Source organism: Trifolium pratense, linkage group LG4, assembly GCF_020283565.1.
Source record: "Trifolium pratense cultivar HEN17-A07 linkage group LG4, ARS_RC_1.1, whole genome shotgun sequence".
Lineage (NCBI taxonomy): Eukaryota > Viridiplantae > Streptophyta > Magnoliopsida > Fabales > Fabaceae > Trifolium > Trifolium pratense.
In genome coordinates, this window is record NC_060062.1 from 43,929,985 (window position 1) to 43,945,113 (window position 15,129).

The 15,129-nt window shown below is 32.2% G+C and overlaps 1 pseudogene; it reads right to left on the reverse strand.

Annotated features, from left to right (window-relative positions):
• Positions 1 to 8,271: 8,271 nt before the first annotated feature.
• Positions 8,272 to 14,766, reverse strand: LOC123923839 (annotated as a pseudogene).
• Positions 14,767 to 15,129: the final 363 nt, after the last annotated feature.

The following is a 15,129-nucleotide window of genomic DNA, read 5'->3' on the forward strand; positions in this document are numbered from 1 at the left end:
CGAAAGACTTCAGGCCAATAAGTCTCTGCAACGTGGTCATGAAGATTGTCACGAAGTTTCTCGTGCACCATATTTTTACTCACCTGCAACATACGAGTTTCTCGCGCGCACTATTTTTACTCATCCGCTACTTACGAGTTTCTCGTGCTCTCTAATTTTACTCTTCCGCTACGTACGAGTTTCTCGCGCGCCCTATTTTTACTCATCCGATACCTACGAGTTTCTCGGGTGCCATAATTTTACTCATCCGCTAGTTAAGTAGTAAAAATGAGAACTTTGAGGAAAAAACATCAAGTAGCGGATGATATTTGAGAAACTTGTAGGGCGGCAAAAGAAACTCTTATAATACAAACTAAATTCAAATCCTCTAAAACAAATTATTTATATTTATTTTTAATTTTTTTCATTATAATTTATTCGGGCTTGCGGGCCGCCCCGTGGCCCATTCGGACTAGCCCTTATTTTAATCGGGCTTTATCAGGCCGGCTAAAAAAGCCCGAAAACAATTAGGGCTAGGATTTTCATGGCCCAAGCCCGAGAAAAAATTGAGCTTAATGGGCCGGTCCATTCGGGCTAGCCAATTTTGACAGCTCTAGGTGCGGATTTGATACTACCCAAACCCACACCCGAAATCACCACCCAAACCCAAACTCAAACCTAAAGGTTGTTCGGGTGGCAAAATAAAACCCACACCCACATCCGTTGGATTCAGGTTTTTTCACCCAAACTCAAACCCGCAACAAGAACACGTATAATTAATTATCAGCTCAAACCCGACACGAATTCTATTTGATAAAATGTAAAATGTAGCATAGTTTGGTATTATAGTTCGCAAATGTAAAAATAGTAATAACATAGTTTGCAAATGACAATACAATAATAACATAGTTTGGTAACATAGAGTTAAAATGACAATTCAAGAAATTAAATTACAATTAAAATTAAGGTATTCCAAGGAAATTCAAACACAAGCATTCTAAAATAGAGTTTCAGTAAATTAAATTACAATTAAAATTAAGGTCTTCCAAGAAAAATGAGGTTGTGTCGTGTGTGAAGAAATGAGTGAAAAACCCTAATTTTACACTTATATATACATAGAGTTAATTATGCAATTTAACATATATTCGGGTGGGTGTTCGGGTTTCTGGTGTGGGTTTGATACTACCCAACCCATATATTCGGGTGTCACCCGAACCCAAACTCAAACTCAGTCAACTCGAGTTTCGCCCGTTGACTTGAGTTTGAGTGGGTCTATCGGGTTTGGGTCTTCCTGTCATTCCTATTAAAAGCTATGTCACTAGTCAATTAATTCTTGTGAACAATTCATAAATATGTCTACCTATGAATATAACATGAAACATGCATAAATATAAAGGTGTTGTTAACATGTGCATATATGGCACATGTTAAGGTATCTTAATATAGAAACTTAACTTTTAATGATACAAAAATTTAATACTTGAAAAGTTAAAATTTAATGCTTCAACATTTAATACTTTCTATTTTTGCTTCCTTAACATGTGCTTTTGGTGCACATGTTAACATTCTCCTAAAGATAATTAAATGAATAATAAACTGAATTGCAATGAATATAATCAACTTTCTGTCACCAGAATAACAACCGCCATCAATCAAAGTCAAACGACATTTCTTTGAAATCAAATCAAATTCTAAAATTGTCCAAGAGATGGTGAATATTACTCCTTCCATCCCTTATTATAAGCCCCTATTGACATTTTTCACGCATAGTAAGAAAAGTTGACAGTGTAATTAATGTGTAAGTAAGGTTATATTTAAAAAATTAATAATAAATGTGTCTAAAAATTTGAAAAAAGACTTATAATTAACAAGAAACCTTAGAAGATCTCTCCCATACATTTTCATCGAGTGAAATGTCACTCTTACATTTAACTAACACTACATTCTTAATTTTTTTTTTAATTTAAAAAATGAGTGGTTGAGATGGGGACTAGACCTCCTCCAATGAAAATTAAATAGGAGAGATATTTGAATTTAGGCTTAAATACATTTTTTTTCTACATTTCTTATTTAGACAAAATTTTAGGGTATTTTTATCTTTACAAACATATGAATGCATTCTCTACATTTAAAAACCATACAGTCACTCATATTTAGTGTAAATACTCTATCAGGTCATAGTTATAAGCAAAAAAACTTTAAATTTTGGTCACTATTATAAATAAAAGTTAACTACTTTTAAACTAGTTAATATTAGGGGTAAACCCGTGCGTTGCACGGGTTTGATTAAAATATATAATTAAAATATTTTTATAAATAAAAAATAATAATTGTGATAACTATAATCACATATAGTTAAATAATATATATATTATTTTAAAATATGATTATATTTAATATTAGTATATGAGTAAAAAAAAAAGTTGTTTAAAAATATTAGATTTTTTATTAATTTATATCGTAGTTTGTTTATATTTTAATGTAATAGACATCTTATAATATTTTATAAGTTTGAAAGGATGTATCATTTTTTTATTTTATTAGTGTAATCATATAAGATTTTAGTTTTCTTTATATGAGTTGCAATTTTATAGTCAAATGTCACTTTGTTTTTTATTTTTGATGTATCCCTTATTTTATTATTTTCAATAAGAGTTGGAGGTATACCTAATTATATTTGTAGACAATATTGCTCATGAGAAATGTTAAAATAAGTTTTGATTATAGAATATGATTCATATATGGTGGCTTTGACTATTTGTTCCACGTGATCTCATTTTTTGAAAATTATGTATCAAATAGCGTATTTGCTTACTACGTTCTATGCAATTTAAGGTTCCAAATAACTTATCTACTTACTCTGTCTTGGAGTTTATTCTCACTTATTCACTTGGTAAAATTTTATTCCAACTTTATTAGTCCCAATTTTTTAGTCTATTGTTTGGTTCACTTTTTTTTTTGTTTGGTCCTTTTGTTTTTGGTTTGTTTTTCTTTTTCTTTGTGAGGTTTGTGTCTCTTCAAAATTATTGTTAGTTTTTGTCCCTCTTATTTAATATTTTCTTGAACATTTATTTTATTTTTCTTATTATATTATATAAACTTAAATATTTGTTGTTGTCAATATATAAGTTTGGACGAAGATTTTATATATTTTAATTTAGGTTTAGTTACTTGGTTAAGGTAAAGAAAGTCTTATAGATGAATTTAAGATTTAACATGTGTCATCTTCTTATTTTCTTAAAAAAATGTCATCTTATTCTTATAAATATTCCACTATTTTATTTTCAGCTGTAACGTAAACATTCTTTTAGAATATGTACTTAATTTATCCAAAAAGTTATATTATTATATAAATTAAATTAATAATTTTTGAATTATTGGTGATTTTTAGTTGTGTGTAAATATGTTTAAATATATGTGTGATTATATTTTTTAAATATATGTAAATATATTTTAACATCTACGGTTTTAATAATTTCTAAAATTTATTTTGATAAATGAGCATCAACAATTTTTATTTAATAATTTTTGTCTTTTTTAATTTAATTTAGAAAGTTTTTAGTACAATTCTAAGTGGAGGAAAAAGTATTTAGCACAATTTCTAAACTAACATGTTTTTAGCACAATTCTTTTCATTGATTCATTTTATGGCCGTAAGAATAAGATGGAATACGTAGGTTAAAATAGGACCGTCTATTAAAATTCATATATATTCATATTGAACCATCCAGATTTAGGCAAGTGTTATACGATAAATGCATGAAGATTATATATTTGAACAACCTCTAAGTCAAGTTGAATCAATATACTTCTTACATGTATTACAATTATAAGAACCGTATGATTTGAGTGTCAACTACAAAAAAAAAAACTTATTTTAATTTCTACTTTGTTTTTGTTTCTATATTTCTCTTGATCGAGATCTATATTTCTCTTGATCGAGATCTATATTTCTCTTGATCGAGATCAAGCAGATCACCTACACATTGTAGACAATATAATATTTAAAAATGAGACACATATTTATATTTCTAAATTATTTGGATTGTCCTCTTTTAATTGAATGCCTCCAACATCAATATATCCTCGATCTATATAAATTTTAAGGCACTTCAAAATCAATAAAAAGAAGTCTCTTTTATCCTCTTCAACTTATTTACATGAAAAAAATTAATTATATTCCCATTAATCAACAATTTTTTACACAAATTTTTTACCTTATATAAAATAATAAATGAAAAAGAAAATAAGAAACAAATAAGCTAAAATATTAGACTAATAAAATAATAAATGAAAAAGAAAAGTTGTCTAATTACAAACATTATATCAATTAAAAAAAATGATGGTTTACAAACTGCCATTAGAGTTAAATACACATCCTTACATGAGGTGCCATTTCATAGGCTTTATAAGGAGCAATGATGCAACAAAAGCAAAAATAGAAGTATGTTTTATCCTGTTCTCCTCCTTCACATGAAAAAATAGTCATATTCATATTAATCGATTCAACTCAAAGTTTAATTAATCATCGAACAAAACACCGGTTGATATTTTAAAAAATATCCAACCTAAAAAAGAAATATAAAAAATGATTAGAGATGTTCCAAACTCAGAGTAATAGAAAAATTCCAATTTACAAACATATTAATAGGCAACTATCACATATATGTATATCAATTTCTTAATCAATCACATGTAGACATACCTGATATTCTAAGAGGTTAGACACCATCACCTACCAAGGACAAAAACCAATATACTTACGATGTAACTATATATATGCACACAATAGCTTTTAAATCAATTCAAGACACTATAATGTGTAACTATAACATATGGAAGGTGAAGATGCATAACTTTTTCTCATGGAGATGTTAGACAAAGAAACCATAGAGTTTTTGCCATCAGATAGATAAATTAAAATTTTGTTAAAACATAGAAGGTAAACTTCCTGATATGGTGGTGGTGATAATTAGCTTTTGGGTTAACTTTATATAGAGCTTGTGTTTGATAATTAGCTAAATTTACATATTCAATATTAGTGTCTCCAAGAATTCTTTGTTTTCAATTGCATTAACAGGGAATTGTAACATACAATATATATTTTAATATATTATTATTATTAGAGTAACTCTATTATATGAAATATGAAAAGGTTTTTAATAGAGATTGTAAACTTTTCTTATAGAGTGTCACATCATCACAATGCATGCTTGTGAGCAACTCAACAACTAAAGTATTTTTTTTTCATAAAATTTATTTTGTCAAGCATGGAATTTTTTGGAGGAGTAATTTTTTTTATTTGGTTTATTTATTTAAAGTAAATTTTTGCAAATTGCAAATCATATTTACACATGCATGATTTATATTTTATGTTTGGTAGTGTAAAATATGAAAGAGCATATATCTATTCATTGTTCTTTTTGTAATTTGTCTTTTTTTTTTCTTTTTTTTCTTTCATTATTATTGGGAGTCATTATTATTGTAACATATAGATAATTACTTTGGAGGATGAATGGACACACAAAATAAATTGTGGGACAAATTTTAAATAGATATGAGAAGCTCTCTAAAGCATGTCACATCATCACAATGAAGGCCTATGAGCAATTCAACCTTCCTTTTACTAGTAAAAGATTACTATTCTTAATATACCCTTATTTAATTCTATTTTTTTTAGGCATTTATTTCACTTTTACACTTTCCAAAAGGGGTAATATAGTAAACTTAACTCATGTTTTTCATTAAATCAAGAAAATTAACTACACTTGACTAAATACTGTATATTAAACACCGCGTAAACATTTTAATGATATCATTTCATTTTTTAGTAAACATTATGTTGATAAATTTGATTAAAAATGCCGATAAATGTGTACTGGAATACTGGTGTGGTAGTGTAGCAAGAACAAGAATGTTATAAGTTCCAAAACATGGAAGTTGGAACGAGTTACTACTAAACAATGGTTTTCTGGAAGTTGGAATGAGTATAGGGATGACAAAAAAACCCAAACTCGAGAGACCCACCCGAACTCAAACCCAAGTCAACGGGCGAAACCCGATTTGACTGGGTTTGGGTTTGGGTGACACCCGAAAATATGGGTGTGGGTTTGGTATCAGTCAAACTCACACCCGAAACCCATACACCCACCCGAAATATTTTATAATTACCTAATTACCCCCATAGTCTTCCTCAATTTCTTTGAAAGACCTTAAATTTTAGTTGTAATTTAATTTCTTGAAAGTCTATGTTGTAATTTCTTGAAAGTCTATGTTTGAATTTCCTTGGAAGACCTTAATTTTAGTTGTAATTTAATTCAAAGTCTATGTTGGAATTTAATTTCTTAAATTTGCAAATTATTTTCAAATGTGCTGCGGGTTTGGGTTTGGGTGGAAAAAACCCGAACATAATGGGTGTGGGCGTGGATGTTGTTTTGTCACCCAAACAGTCTTTTGGTTTGGGTTTGGGTTTGGGTGATGATTTCGGGTGTGAGTTTGGTAAGTGTCAAACCCGCACCCGTGGGCGCCCGTTGCCATCCCTAAATGAGTAGCACTAGGTAATTTTGGCATTTTATGCGTAAAATAATAAAAAATGAAGTAGTATCAACCGAAGAAAAGCGCGTTCAGTTGCAAAAGGCAAATTATTGTTTGAGTGAGAAAAGTCTTTGTATTTGACTGGATCTCATATGACAAAAGTTTAAAACTTTAATTTAGTGTAACATTGAGTATTAAAACTTTAACCAACATTCCTGTTTTAAAACTGAGACAAAAGTTTACTGATTTACTAGATCACTAGTGATGGACCGGTGATCTCCATTTTTAATTTACTTTATAGTAACCCATTGGGGTTGGTCGAGTGGTGTTGGCTTGTGCCCTTGCAGTATGCCCCTCTCAAGGTCTCAGGTTCGATTCCCACTGGTGCTAATTTCGGTGGGCTAAGTCCATACAGAGCAAAAAAAATCTGGCTTTAAATGGGCCCCCACAAATGGACGGTGAGATTGGTCCCCTTGAATTAGTCGGTCTTAAGGCCGGATACCCAGTTTTCAAAAAAAAAAAAATTACTTTATAGTCAACCTGAGTAGTAAACACAACAACAGGGCCGGTTTTGGGCCTGGGCTTCCAGGCCTCCAGCCCAGGGCCACAAAAAAAAGGGGGCCACAAAAAAAAATGGTAATAGGTAGTAATATTGGGGGGGTTTAAATAGCAACAATAGTGGCCCAGCAACATTTATGGCCCAACAAAACATAATTAGACAAAAAAAAAATCATAATTAGATAAAAAAAAACAAAAATAAATTTCATAATTAGATAAAAAAAAAACAAAAATATATTTCAAAAAAAAAAAAAACATAATTAGAAAAGTGGTATATTGCGTCTAAACATTTTCTCTTTCACCCCTTCTTCACCCTTGATCAACTTCAGCGATTTCACTTCCTCATCCTCCGATTCCTCTCTTCACCGAATCACCAATTTCGTCACCGCACCGTGAAACTAAAGGGGAATTTTTCGTCCGCCCTTCTCCTCTCTTTCTCGAAGCAATTGAGAATGACTTGTTGGAGAATATACAATATGAAGATTTGGTTGATGAATTTGCTTCAAAAAATGCTAGAAGGAGGGCTTTTTTTAAGTAGCTAAAATGTATTTTGATAATATTAATTCCAATATGACTTTTTTTTTATTAGTCACAACAATGAATGATTATTTTTGATGTTATTGAAATTGTTTACAATTTAGATATATTATATTTTTATAAGGGGTCCATTTTTATTTTTTGCCCTGGACCTCTAAATACTCGGAGACGGCCCTGCACAACAAACATATAGTACCAAGATGTTTTGAATTTTGGTTCTCTCACCGAACTATGCAGGATCTAGCTGGTGTCTTAAAGAACTGGTACACATCATGGACTGCCAAAAAACTTATGGCCAGCTGGTTATACCCCTATTTTAGTATGTTGACCCGACGTTTGTCCGTATTTTACTATCAGGTAATCGATCAATACTTATTCAAGAACATGAAGCTAATTATTGTTGAGATTATTTCATAATTTATGCTTATTCTTTGTGTTTATAACTATTATTATTATTGTTACCAAAGGAATGACGGTGAACTGGTGAAGAAAATTGTTAAGGACATTTTGAAAGAAATTGATGTCATGACATCGATGTCAATTACTAAATTTCTGGTTGGATTGGAATCCCGGGTACAAAAAGTGACCAATTTTATTGATGATCAATCAAGCAAAGCCTGAAAGAAATAAAAAGGACCCAAAATTAACTTGCTCAAGTAGATATTTCAATATGGCTTTATAACCAAATTAACTGAAACAGATAATAAGCACATGAATTCCCTTTTTATGTATATAATAACCTAGGGCTATCCCTCCTTCCTCCATAAAATTATTGAGAAACATGAAACAAGGGAGGAATCACATCACACTTATGACAAAGGCATGTCCAATCAAAAATTGTTTAAACCTTTATCTCTATGCTGGTTCAAGCATAAACATGCACCCATTCTTTTTCCAAGTCTTGTAAAGATACTTTTATTGAGCTTTGGTGATGGCTTCATTTCCATGATAAGTGATGACTGCATCTTCACTTGCGGTGACGGATCGATTTTAACAACAGTTGATGCCTCCACTTTCACATTAGGTGATGGTTGCATGTCCACTTTAGGGGATGGCTGGAACTTCACTTCCTCTAATGGCTCCATTTCCATGTTAGTTGATGACTCAACTTCCATAGCAATTGAATGTTCTATTTCCATAGTAATTGATGCCTCCACTTTCAGGTTAAGTGATGGTTGCACTTCCATTTTAGGTGACAGCTGCACATTCACTTCCGCCGATGGCTCCATTTCCATGTTAGTTGATGGCTCAACTTCCATGATAATAGACTGTTCAAAATCCGTAGTAATTGACTGGCCATAAATTAGATACACAGCTGTCTCCTTAACGATTACTCCACCCCCAAAAACTACAAAAATCTCCACATCGTCACCAGGTTCAAGGCTTGATGTTACATTCTTCCAATCTTCATCGTTAAAGGATATTACTGTGTCATGCTTGTAAATCTGGATGGTGTACTTTGTGTAATTAATGATCAAGACACTAGTAAGAGATTCAGCTCCTATGTTTTCAGATGATGATGAATAAACAACACATAAGATTATTCCCTTCATGTCACAATCAATATTCTCGGGAACTTGAAATTGTGGCGAAGGTCCGTCACCTGTATAGGCTAACCAAGAAGGATGATTGCCACTGGGAAGGAAAAAATCACTAGAATCATTGCTTGTTAATCCCTGTATCATAAACATATGGTTAGTTAATTCTGTATGTGTTATTTAAATGGATTTTTATTGAGTGTCGATTGAAATTCCAAAAGGCGAATATGTTAAAGAAAGCAGCAGTGTACCACATAAAGAAAAATATAAACTAGGAAGCAAGTTAAGAGAAAATAGCCAAGAGTTTTGTAATGCAATGCAACAGCAGAAAGTTAGCAAATACTTCTGACCAAAACAAGTTGGAGAACTGATATTTCTGACCGAAAGAGCATTCTATAATAACTATATCATTCAATTTCATGTAAGGGTTTTGTAATCTAAATTCTAAGACTCGAAATGGGAGCATCCTTTGTTCTGTGTCCTCCATTTCCTACTGGAACTACCATGAATCAAAATGCTTTAATTTCTGCACACACATCTTCATTTCCCAGACATTTGGCCTGTTTGCCTCAGCCATTCCAACTCAATCATCATCCATCTATTGCATTCTCAAGTTTTTTTTTTTTTTAATAATATTACATTTTCAATTGATTTGTGTTTTAGTATTTCAAGTGCACATATTTTCTAAATTGTTTCCGAAAAGCACAGCAACTCCGACAGTTTTATGATCTTATTGTTCTATGTGAATGAAGATTTATTTTATTTATTGGCATTGCTGAACATTTAAAGAATCCCCATCACTTGTTATTGTCAGTTACCTCCTTTCTGAAACATTAGGAACAATGTTGTTGCCAGAGTTATTTACAATACCATGTTTACTTTACTTCATAGTTGATGCTAGCAAATAAATCACTTATTCCTAAATATAAAATAGTAATGGTAGAGTAACATTAAGAGCAAGATTCAGGGTTCCATCTAAGTTACTAATATTGGAGCAATATTCACTAGTAATAAAGAAGAATCTAGCAATCTAATTCTTGTATGACAGTAGTTATATACTATGATACCAAAAGACAAAGTGATTTATAAGGTGACACGTAATCTACAATATTGACCAGGTAAAATTATTTGGAAGTGAAACATTGATGTGTAAATGCTACCAGTGGCAATTTAGATTTAACATATTATAATATAGTAGAGGGTATAAAAGCTAAGAGGATATAAGAAGGAACCTGTGATATGCTCCTGCCAAGAGTATTAATGACTGTGTGGCAGCTTCCCATTCCGATCAAAAGCGATCTCAAGGAAAGGTTTGAGATTTGCGATGCATGTGATGTTTCTGATTTGGTAAAATTTACATCATATTGATCATCAAGAATTCTTCGTAATTCTTGAGTTATTTGAATGTTTGAGCGGCATTGTACGCAAACAGTTCTGAGTTGTGAAAGGCTCCTAACCATTTGTGATAGAAAGCCCGCATTATTATTCTGTACATTGATGGAAGCTAGAGACAAAGCCATGTTTCCGAATGGGGAATTACGAGGTAGAGAATTCATTGTTGGTGACATCCAAGACCAAATGAGAGAAGGAAAAATATCCCGCGATAATCCTTCATATCCACATAGGGATATAAATCCTATGCTTTTCGATCTTATTATTGAATAGGGCACCTCTTTTATAGCTGTATCTTTTGCAATCAGTGTTGTCAAGGATTCCATCTGCACTATGTCTTCTTCCAACCTGTCAATCTTTGAGCAACCAGAAAGTATGAGAGTTTTCAAAGATTTCAATTTATATATCTTCTTTGGGAGATTGTTAAGACTTGTACAGTCCTTCAAATTTATCAAAAGAAGATGATTTAGATCTCCAATGGACTGGTGTACTTCAGACAATTTTGGACAATCCTTCATGATAAGCTTTTCTAGATTCGGTGATTTTGAAAAGTCAGGAGTGCTTTTCAAGTACTTGGAATGACTCAGATTGAGAATTTTTAAATTCCATAGCAACTGCAAGAAAATAAATGTTTAAATAAAAATAAGAGAAAAAATGGAAAGCGAAATTGTGGCTACAGTTACTTTATTGCTATCATCAATTTTTACTCTTTTAACATTCTACCTTACTTTCGTTCCAAACTTGTTCGATATTGCTGTGTTTTAAGTCAATAACAACTATATTTCCCAGATAAAAGTCATCAGGTATATAGTTGTAGGCAAATTCTTGCCAATGGACCCATCTCAGTTCTTTAGAAAGATACCCATAATCTCCAGTGAGGTCAACATAATCAAGTTGTAGAAGTCTCAGGTTCTTCATTTCCTTGAAAGAATTAGCACTGAAGCAAACTCTGATGGTTCTTTGCAACTTCAAAACCAATCCCTCTACAGTTTCTGTTAACTATATGTGAAGAAAAACCAGAAAAAAGTAAGGGGAAACCTTTTTCGTCTTTAGATACAAAGGGATATATAAAGCTACAGCAATGCGGCCTAAGCATACTAGTAAGGAATGACAAATACACTCCGAACATGTGAAGAAAAGGCCAGAGAAAAGTAAGTGCAAAGCTTTTTTTATCTTTTCTCTAGATGCATAGTGATATATCAAGTTACGGCAGTGCAGCCTAATCAGGGACGGAGGCACATGCATGACAATGGGGGCACAAGCCTGCACTAAGTTTTTGAGAATTTTTTTATACTATATATGTGTTGACACTTTTACCACTTAAGCCCACATCCATTTATCATCCAAATACTAAAGTTGCTATGGGTGTAAAACTTGTACTCCACCCCACTACACACAAGTGACTTCTAGGAATGTAAATGGATATACATTTTACATAATATTGTAAGATATATATGTTCGCTCTATTGGATAAACATGATATTCGTATTTGTCTTATAAAGAGGTATTTTTATTGAGATTGAAAAATGAGAAGATCATTCAATATTTTATATTTATGATGTATATTTATGCTTAAAAAATAAAATGTAAAATATATTAAATGCTACAAATTTATACTATACGATTATGATGCCCCCTCTATACAAAATTCCTGGCTCCGTCACTGAGCCTAATCATACTTTTAAGGATTGACAAGGAAAATAAATACACTCTGATTATGAATACTACAGTGCCAAGGCAGTAGTTAAGTAGAGCAAAACAATTCAGAAACAAACAAAGAGTCTTATGATCTTGATAAAATTATGGATGGAGATTAAAGTTCTTACACAATGTTTTGTCAAAATATCACGTGCATCGTGGTGAAACCATAATCGACTGCGCTTCCCAGGCTCTTTTGTTGAACTTTCACGGACAATTTCTCTTCCCATGTCTCTTATTAAATCATGCATTCCAAGTTTGTTATTCTTTTCAATTTTAACAAGGCTCCGCTCTATAAGGATGACTATTCCAATAACAGCATGAAGTCCACCGCCATTTAGTATCTCTGTAACATAGCCTCTGTCCTTGCCGATAAAGAAACAACATATGTCAAGAAATATATCCTTTTCCATGTCATCCTTTAAACCATCATAACTTATTCTCAGCTTCTCGTGCACTTGATCATTGGGAATTCTCTCTAATTTCGAGAGTACACTTTCCCATTCTTCTTTTGTCCTCTTATATAAGTAAGAACCAAGGACTTCAAGAGCCAACGGTAATCCTCCGCAATAAGCAACTACGTTCCTTGAGAGTTCACTGAATTCTTTTATTGGAATAGATCGTCCAAAAGCATGACAACTGAAAAGTTCTAGGGATTCCTTTTCATCCATTTCATTCATTGTACAGACATATTCAATGTTAGCTAGCTTAAGAAGGCGTGCATCTCTGGTTGTAACAATGAAAACACTTCCTGAGCTAAAAAATGAAAGATTTCGAAATAGTGCTTCTAACTGTTTAATTGTGGTCACATCATCAAGCACGATGAGTGCCCTTTTTCCTTGAAATGTTCTCTCAATCGTATCTGTCCCCGATGCAATGCTATGTATCAGCTCCTTTGAGTTCAAGATATCTCAAAGGAGCTGCTGTTGTAAATGAATAATCCCTCTATTATCTGTTTCACATACTTCTCTAATATTTTCAATGAAACTTTTATCCACAAATTTGCGATTAATTTGATTGTAGATGGCTTTAGCTGCGGTTGTTTTACCGGATCCGCCCATTCCCCATATCCCTATGATACAGATCTGGCTTGATTGGTTTTCAGTAAACTCAATCACTGCTTGGACGCGGGATTCCAATCCAACTGGAAATTTGGTAATAGGCAACAATTTGATATCTAATTTTGTCGAAATGTCCTCAACAATTTGCTGCACTAGTTCAGCTTCATTCCTTGGATAATAATTATAAAACACAGAGTGAACATATATAATATTATGAAAAAAGATCACAAGTCAAAAAATATTCATAAAAAAGTTCCAAGAAAATAGAAAGTGTTGTTGATTTACATTTACCTGCAATTGTTGGCATCCCAACCCGACATATTACCAGCTTGGGTGAGTGCACTCCTCCACTTGGCCAGCACATGTTCCATCCTTTCGTCTCCCGAGTCGTCTCTTGGGTCAAAGTATGTTTTTTTCACTGTAGCTCTCAAAACTTTTCCAAAATCACCATTCTGGTGGCGCACAGCCGAAGGGTCAATATCATAAAATACAGGCACAACCAGCTGGCCATGAGTTCTGTGGCATTCCATGACCTGTTTCAGCTCATTAAGACACCAGCTTGATTCTGTATATCTTTTGGAGAAAACAACAATAGATATATGAGACCCTTCTATTGCTCGTGATAGTTCTGGTCCAAGCTCGGTTCCCTTTGGAAGCTGACGGTCAATATAAGTGTTGACTCCGGCATTTTTTAGAGCAGCATAGAGATGAGAAATGAAGCGCTGACGAGTGTCTTCTCCTCTAAAATTGATGAACACGTTGTTTATCCATTGAGGATTGGAGGATGAAGTAGAAGACATTGATTAAGATCAAAGTTTTAAATAGGTGTTGCGCTTGTGATCCTTAATATCGTGGAGAATTGCAGTCAAATACGGCTGATGCAGACTCAATTAAGGTCACTTTGTGGTGTCTGCAATATCAGAAAGTGTACCGTTGCAGCAAAGATTGCGGCTGCTGGATAACATGACAGAATTTTAAAGTCAACACATCAGAAATTAACAATGTATGTGATCTATATTGTTAGTTGAATGAATTTGTATTCTCCCCATTATTGGTGTTTTAAAAATGCAACACGCAATGGAGACACATGAGTTGAAATATTGGTTACTCTATTTAATTTTGAGCATCTCCAACAACCTCAATTGTTTAAAAACTCTTGACTGTATTTTAAATTAAAAAAATAGTGAAGACTGATTACCATGAACCATCCACTCACAAAAGTTTTTTTTTTTTTAAATATAGTTGCTATTTAAAAGTTATAATGTCAAATTCATTCGTAAAATAACAATGGAGTAAATCAAGTTGGCTAACCTGATGGAGCTTTGGAACCATGAAAGGGTAGCTTTGCAATATTCCCGCTCTGATGTTTCTGTTTGTGTGGATTGACCGGAGTTGAACACAGATTTCATTCATAGCAGAAAAAATAATACTCCCTCAAAAAAGTTAAATTTACTGGAGTAAGTATGTAATAGAAGTTTATATCTGTTTATAAAAAAAAAAAGTAAAAAATAAGAATCAAAAATAAATTTGAAAAATTTCAAATAAAAAGTCATTTCCAAAAAAAAATATTTTTTCATAATTCATTTTTTTCATTTTTATAATGCGATTTACATTATGATTAGCAAACACAACAAATTCTACGTTTTTCAATGATTAGCAAAAAATTATTATTTTATAATCAGTAATAAAGGAAAATTATTATTTTATAATCCGTAAGAAAGGACCCTGACTCCCTGAGTCTAAGTATGTAAAGTAGAGAACTAAAATCACTTGGAAAAAAATTGAAGGTCCAAAAACGTAGTTTAGCTTAAAATTTTGACTTTTGAGATTCA